This window comes from Uloborus diversus, chromosome 3 (assembly GCF_026930045.1).
Source record: "Uloborus diversus isolate 005 chromosome 3, Udiv.v.3.1, whole genome shotgun sequence".
In the NCBI taxonomy this organism is placed as follows: domain Eukaryota; kingdom Metazoa; phylum Arthropoda; class Arachnida; order Araneae; family Uloboridae; genus Uloborus; species Uloborus diversus.
Genome location: NC_072733.1, coordinates 55,413,680 through 55,421,469, shown reverse-complemented (window position 1 = coordinate 55,421,469; position 7,790 = coordinate 55,413,680). Strand labels below are relative to the sequence as shown.

Sequence of the window (7,790 nt, the reverse complement as noted above, 5' to 3'; positions counted from 1 at the left end):
TTATACCAAAACAAAATAGTAACACAAATGAAAGTTTCAGAAAGTTGGGATTTAGCATCCAATAAAGCAAAAAAAAAAAAAAAAAAAAAAAAAAAAAGAAAAAAAAGAAAAAAAGAAAATCGTATTTTTAAAGTTTAAAAATGCATTTTACTAAAACAAAATGTCATCTGGTAAATGCACCGAGAAGAGTAATAGAAGTTTCAAACGAAAATTTACGAAAAACAAGGATTCTTTGTCTGCAGAATGCGCCATTAAAATTTTTAGGGGGGGGGGATCTTCGCAATGTTTAGGGGGTGCGTCCTTGATCTTTGGGGGTGGGGCACCCCTGCTTATAGGATAAAAGTTTTTCTTTCCAGATGTTAAGGGAGATTAATTTGAGTTGCCTTAGATGCTTATGATTTGCTCTATGTTGAACGCGCTATAAGCGCTACCTAGTGTCGAAATTCCCTGCCCCTGTCCCTCGTTTTCGAGGGAAAATAAAAGGCTCTCAAGCAACAGCAGATCCTCGTAGGCTACGATTTGACTCAATCTAGAGAAGAGATGCATGCAAGTTCATTTAACGTATTTGTGAGGTGCTGGCAACATCGATACTTCACATGCGTTATACTTGATTTTCCCGCTTTCACTCAAAAATACGTTGACTTGTTTGTTATTAAACAGTATTGACAAGTTTTGCTGATTAAATTCTAAACATGCTCTCCAATTTTTAGAGTACACTGACCGTTTCTATATTGAAAACCAGAAGTTCTTTGGTAAGTTGTAATTTTTATGTGAAAAGAAATGTTACTTGTATTGTTTCTTGTACCATCCACTTGCTGACGTCCATCTTGACACATGTGTTCATGTCACAATGTGGTTTATTTGAGTTAAATGTTTGAATTATTCTCCGTCAGTTCATCGGCTTCTTGAAAGTTTCTTTCGATGTCCCATAACTTTTCATAACGAAATTATTTTTGCCCCATCTGTTTACAAGGAACATGAGTTTCGCTAGCATTAAAATAAACAAGGGGAATTTAAAATTCTAGACAATGAAAGGTGATTTCGGCCTTGCTTCAAAGAATGAAAGGATACCACTCTTTTGCGATATTTTGTCTGTAACTATGTATTTTAAGATTGCTTTTGTTTCGATTTAGTTATAATAGTTATTTATCAAAGATGGGCATTTTCACGGTATTTGACATAGGGGTGACCGTAACAATCTTTGTTAAAAAATTAAAATTTTTATATATATTGAAAAAGTTTATTCCAAAGGACATGCATGTCATATTTTTTTTTCTTTATTTACTTCATATTATCCATGAATCGCAATCAAAACGTCAAAAACAACTTTTACAGACTCTACATTGAATTTTTCTTCAGTAGTGACTTGAACTGAATTTCAAGCCAAAACTGATGCTTGGGACAAGTAAAGTAAAGGATTATGTCTGATACATATAATCGTTTTAATCAAAAAGTGCATTCGTTAAAAAATTAGAAGTTGTGAAAATGTTGATTGTAGAGTCCATAACAATTATTAGAAGAAAAGTTTTGTTAACATTTTTATTTATGCATTTTATGTCACTAAATTGAATAGTTTCTAATTTCACCTATGGTGTTAAGATATTCTAAAATAAGTTTCATGAAAATTTAAATTCAGTATTTTTTATTAATTTTCTAAATTTATTTACGGAACATTTAGCAACTGTTTCAACACAGCTCTTTCTTTACCAAAATGCTTGAACAGCCTGCACAGAAAAAAAAAGAATAAAAGTATCCCTTTAAAGGGAATTACAACTTATACTTGAAAAAAAAAACTTTCAGAATATATTTGACTGCACAAGGGTATACGGGAAGTCAGGGCGCATTGGTGTGGCTCTCTACTTTTCTTTTATCTCATCATAAGATTCAATTAGTAGTTTTATTTTCTACCATGAGTTACATTAAATATTTCTCATCATCCCAGAAAATTTTCAATTCATTACCTTTTTTCCCCATTAATAATTTAAGAGAACTTTGTGAAGTGAACCAACCTGCCACAGTCCCGGGGTCCCCACATTACCCTAAACAACTTCTATTACAATTTTCAAGTTAAATATTATCCAACATTTGTACCAAACAAATGTTTTGTGATTAGAATCAAAAACCAAAGTTTAAAGATCAATGTAGTTAAAATTGACCAACATCTACTGTTACACTTTTTCAAGAATCAGCACAATTTGTGTTTTTAACAACTTCACTATTGCCAATACTGGAGTATTGGGGCATTTCACGGTATTTGTGACATAGGGGTGTCCTTAACAAAACTTGTTAAAAGGTTTAAATTTTTATATATATTGAAAAAGCACATTCCAAAGGACATGCATGTCATATTTTTTTCTTTTTTTACTTCATATTATCCATGTAATCGCAATCATAACATTAAAAATATAACTTTCATAGTTACAGACTCGAAATTGAATTTTTCTTCAATAGTGACGTGAACTGAATTTCAAGCCAAAACTGGTGCTTGGGACAAATAAAGAAAGCGATTATCTCTAATACGTATGATAATTTTAATCAAAAAGTGCATTCGTTAAAAAATTATAAGTTGTAAAAATGGTGATTGTAGAGTCTAACAATAATTAGACGAAAAGTTTTGTTAAAATTTTTATTTATGCATTTTATGTCACTAAATTGAATATTTTCTAATTTCAACTATGGTGTTACAATATTCTAAAATAAGTTTCATGATTATTTAAATTCGGTATTTTTTATCAATTTTCTAAATTTGGTTACGGACTCTACAAAACTTAACCGACTCTACATTTGGCAACTGTTTCAACACAGCTTTTTTTTTACCAAAATGCACAGAAAAAAAAGAATAAAAGTAGCCCTTTAAAGGGAATTACAACTTATACTTCGAAAAAACTTGGACTTTTGGAAGATATTTGACTGCACAAGTGTATAGGGAGAGTCGGGGCACATTGGTCTGGCTCCCTACTTTTCTTCTTTTTTTAATCTCATCATAAAATTCAATTAGTGGTTTTATTTTCTACCATGAATCAGGGGTGCAGAAAATGTTTTTCCTTCTATCATTTCCCCCAATCCATGTGAAAATTTCCCCAAAATTTTAAGATACATATAAGCTTAAATAAAAATTCTATATCATTATAGGTTTAAAAAATATGTGTCACAAGTGTTGCTCTAGTACTTGGCATATACGTAGTAAGTCAGCAAATAGAGTTGTGAGGAGAAATTTTTTGAATTGCTAAAAATAATTTGAACATAAATTTATTGAATGCAATACTTTACTACTTCTTGACTCATTATATATGACAATATCCAACATTAGAAATTACTGAAAAATCTTACTAGGACCAGTGAGTGAATATATACTGGTCAGCAGACATTATCCAGGGGTCTGGCCAGAGGATATTTGGGTCCGTTAACGGACCCTTCACAAAAATCCGATCAACCAAAACGGACCTTTCACAAAATCCCGATCAAACAAAACGGACCTTTCACAAAATCCCGATCAAACAAAACGGACCTTTCACAAAATTCTGATAAACAAGATCGGATCTGTCACAAATTGTTTATTGAAAGAGCAAATCTGAAAGCAAAATAATGCATATTTCTGTTTATAAACCGATAATTTTTGGAACCTTTTTTTAAGTCAAATTAGAGGGATCAGCTTATACAAAATCGGCTAATTTTGAAAAAAAAAAAAAAAATCGGCACTCTTACACAGCGATAAATAATTACTACTGCCAAGTAAATATAATGGTTGTTTGTTTTATCACAGCTAATTAGCAGCGGTGTTGTTGTAAACTTTTTTGAAAAGGCATTGGTAAGCACTGTTCTCCGCTCATGATTTAATAAACAATAATAATATATATCTGCGAAATGAACTTAGAACTGCAAAGGGATAGTAAAGGTGAGGAAAAAATATGATCGCTTCAGATAGGGTTACCAATTTCAAAACTATCACCACTTAGCGTCTGGCGTTGAACCTTTATAATGACTTGATTAGAAAATATTCTCATCATTTTGTTGGCTTGTCAATATTTGCGTTTTTACGGTGCGGGTGCGATGTTTAATCGTTATTTTGGGAGAAAATTATATGGGTTTTGATTTTTCGATGCTAACAAGGATGATGAACTTTAAATTAACTCTTTTAATTATCGTTTTTTTTTTTCTTTAGATGTCTACATTTTGAAAAACGCAATCTTTTAACATCCGATATGAGAATCATATTTTGTTCTTTTTTCAACCCCACTTATAAAAAAGTAACAAAGTTGAACTTTGCCATGAATTTGTTATTTATTTTCTACTATTCCCTTTACAGATATTTTTAAAGACAAATTAAAAAACATAGCACTATTATTACTGATGAAAAATATTTTAATACTAACAAAAACGCAAAACGTTACAGCAAGCATTTACTCCGAGCACGTGGAGGGAAATCGCACAGGGTTACCACGGTGGTGTTCTCCCAGAGGGAAAGTTGTGAGCGACATAGGAAGAACCGAGGCGAAAACGAAAAGCGCCAAACATCTAAAGGTCAAGATTTACGGTCGCCACTCGCCACGTGGCGACTCAGTTTTCAACATTGGCGACCCCAAAAAATTTCTACAGTCACCAACTTTTTTGGGGGGGTTATTTTTAATTTAGATCCCAAGAAAAGAATTTCAATGCGTTAGTACTATAAGGATTCACCGATAGAGACCGTACTCCGACTGGATGTTGTTTATTTTACAAAGCTTGCATGTTCTTTCTCACTGCCTGCCTGTATGTTGGTTATTTTACGATGCTTGAATGCTCCTCTTACGCGATTTAGGCCATGTAAGAAAAGCAAAAAATACAGTGAATTAGGAAGCCATTTGCACAAGATTAGAGCGTTTGCTTTTTATCTTGACTCTGTTTTTTCAAGTAATTAGCGTACTATAATCATGATTTCAAAATCATTGTATTTTAGATTATATTTCAGACTAATTTTGATTATTTCTTCAAAGTAATTACCTTTTCACGTTTTTAGTTTAGTTGCTCAAATGGTATATGGTATATTAAATTCAAACTTGATTTTTTTACATCATATTATACACCGCCTCCGATTATACGCAACTTTTTTTTCTTCAGGCCCATTTTAGAACCTGCAGATTATAGGCCGCCCGCGGATAATTACACAGGAAAATACGGTTATTTCACGGGGTTCGTACGCTCCGAAAAACCTGGAAATTGTCATGGAAAACGACATAGTTAAATATGTGAGGGAAATTTCAAATCCCCCCCCTCAAATTTTTTTTTCCAATTTTTTCCCAGGGAATTTTGCACCTTGAGTTCTAATCTTCGTTTTTATCGATGTTTCCTGAAAAAAAAAAAAACAAAAGTTTTGAGGGCAAAAATGACGCCGGCAATAAAATAAAAAAGGACCGCGGACGCCATTTTTGCCCCTCAAATAGTTCCAAAGAAAAAAATTCCTAGGGTGAACAGGAATTATCCAAAAATTTAACGGGAGAAGAACATTTTCCTGCATCTAAAGCACAAACCTGCGAATGGTAGGGTCAATTGGGAAAATCGTTTTTTAATCGAAAAGTCTTTTCAGCTAAAAATGAAACGTAGTCGCCATTTTTGGTCATTTATAAGATGGAAGTAGACACGATGCTTAAATGCCTAAGTTTCCAAAAACAAAGCAGAATTGGATGTTTTCTTTCACTGCAAACTAATGAAAACAACGCAAAATGTGCTGCAACTTGTTTTTATTTTTAATTTATTTTAAATATATAATTTTCTTGAGAAATGAAAAATTTTGTTCTTAAAACTTAATCTTATCCTCATTGCCTTGGACGCAAATGTGCTAAAAACTTTTCAACTGAATTGTAGTTTCACGAAGATTTATTATTTTTAAATTGTTTTCCCGCTACAAATTCAAAAAATTATTTCTTTTTTTTTTGTCGTAGCCGCCATATTTGGTCATTCCCAAGATGGCAGTACACAAGACTTTTTAAGAGCTTAAGTTTCCGAAAATGGCATTGGATGTTTATTGCAGTGCAAACTATTGATAACAACGTAAAATGTGCCCTTTTTTCCCGGGTAATTCGTAATTATTTTCTGGAAAAATGCGAAATTTTATCCTCAGAGCATTTTTTTTTATTCTAATTGATTTAGACACTTATGTGCTAAAAACTGACTATTTGTCTTAATTGTAGTTTTTTAAGGATTAATTATTGATCTTTTTCTGAAACAGTTTTATGTTTTGCTTTAAATCTTGTTCTGAAAGTATAAAAATATGTTGCAAATTTTGGCTCTTTAAATATGAAAAAAAAAAAAAACATCATATTGTGTGTTTTTTTACATAAACCCTCGAAGGTCGTTCCGATCCTATTTGATTCCCAATTAACTCACGCAGTCTTTATTCTGAAAAAATCGTCAAAATAGGAAGACAAATTATTTAATTTTAAACTTGAAAAGGCAACTTGTTTTTGACCGCAGAAAGCTGCCCCCTCCCCCCGTGTGCCCCATTTTATCATTCCTTTGCCATAAACAATATTCCATGTTGTCCCATAAATCCTGTATTTCATTAAAAATCCTATACATCATTAAAAATAGAAAGAAAAAAAACTATATCTTATATTTCTGCTGTGATGTGGACGGTAATACTCGCAATCGATTAGGAATACGTTCCATTGAAAATCGTTTATACAACGGAGGCTAGTTTCTACTTATTCGAATAACTGTTGTAATTTTTTAATCTTCAATCGCATCAGATTAAAATATAAGCCAAATAGTCCTTTGATCGTTTTCCCTTCATAGTCATCCTAACGTGGAGATGATGCGTATGGAACGTAGTCGCTTTGTTTGGTCATACCCTTAGTTCAAATAATGCAAAAAAAATGTTTTTTTTTTTTTGGAAATATATTCTTGGTAAATGCTAAATTGCATATTATTGGAGGAGGTTTGTGGTTATTTTTATGCCCTCCCCCCCCAAAAAAAAAAACAATCTTAATTATTGAAAAAATTCAAATCATATGCTTATCTAATATCTTTTCTATTCCCTTCGTGCTAAATTTCTTACAATTAATTCTTTTCATTAAACTAGTTGCCTGAAAAGTGCATGTTGATTTTTACTACCATGGCGTTTGCAATGATTTACAAAAAGATTTTAAATTAATTTGTTGTTTTTATGGGAAATACTTTTTTTTCCCCTGTGGGACTATGGTACTGTGTACACTACTTTATTTTTGGTTTAATGACTTTTTTTTCTTATGAAACTTTAAAATGGGTGGAATGAATCAGGAGCTCCCAACCTTCACCCAATGCCTCTTATATTTCCATGATTAATATAATTTATATTTCTTGTTAGCATTCATTTAGCATCACTTTCATAATATTTGTTTCAAAAAATACAAATTGAAATCCCCCCCCCCCCCATTCTTGTACTAGAGCGCTGTTTTCAAAACACGGTAAAACTGGTGGCCACCAAGTAAAGCTCAAAACTCGCGGTCGCCAGTCGCCAAATGCGACCAATTTTCAAATTTTGGCGACCATTATTTTCATTTCAGTCGCCAATGTGGCTACCATTCGCCAATGCAACCTTCCCTGACCTATAGTCTTGACATATGACCTTTCCCCAAATTCTTTTGTCCACTAAAAGTTCGGCTATCGGGTCGCCGGGGATGAAGGAGGGAAGGGGGGAAGAGTATTGTCTAATTGTGGCTAATTGTGCTATGAGGGAAGGGGGGGGGGTAATGTCCAATTGTGGCTAATTGTGCTATGTGTTCTTGTTCTGAATAGAAAACAAAAATCGCAATCACGACGGCAAATTCGTTACA

The 7,790-nt window shown here is 32.7% G+C and overlaps 1 protein-coding gene across 1 annotated transcript in view; it reads left to right on the top strand.

Moving 5' to 3' along the window:
• The first annotated feature begins 648 nt into the window (after positions 1–648).
• Positions 649–7,790, top strand: part of LOC129218753 (histone-lysine N-methyltransferase NSD2-like) — a 136,349-nt gene continuing 129,207 nt past the window's right edge. Inside the window, exon 1 of the mRNA XM_054853076.1 lies at positions 649–752. The gene's annotated coding sequence lies outside the window, so the exon portion shown is untranslated. The remainder of the gene's footprint in view (positions 753–7,790) is intronic.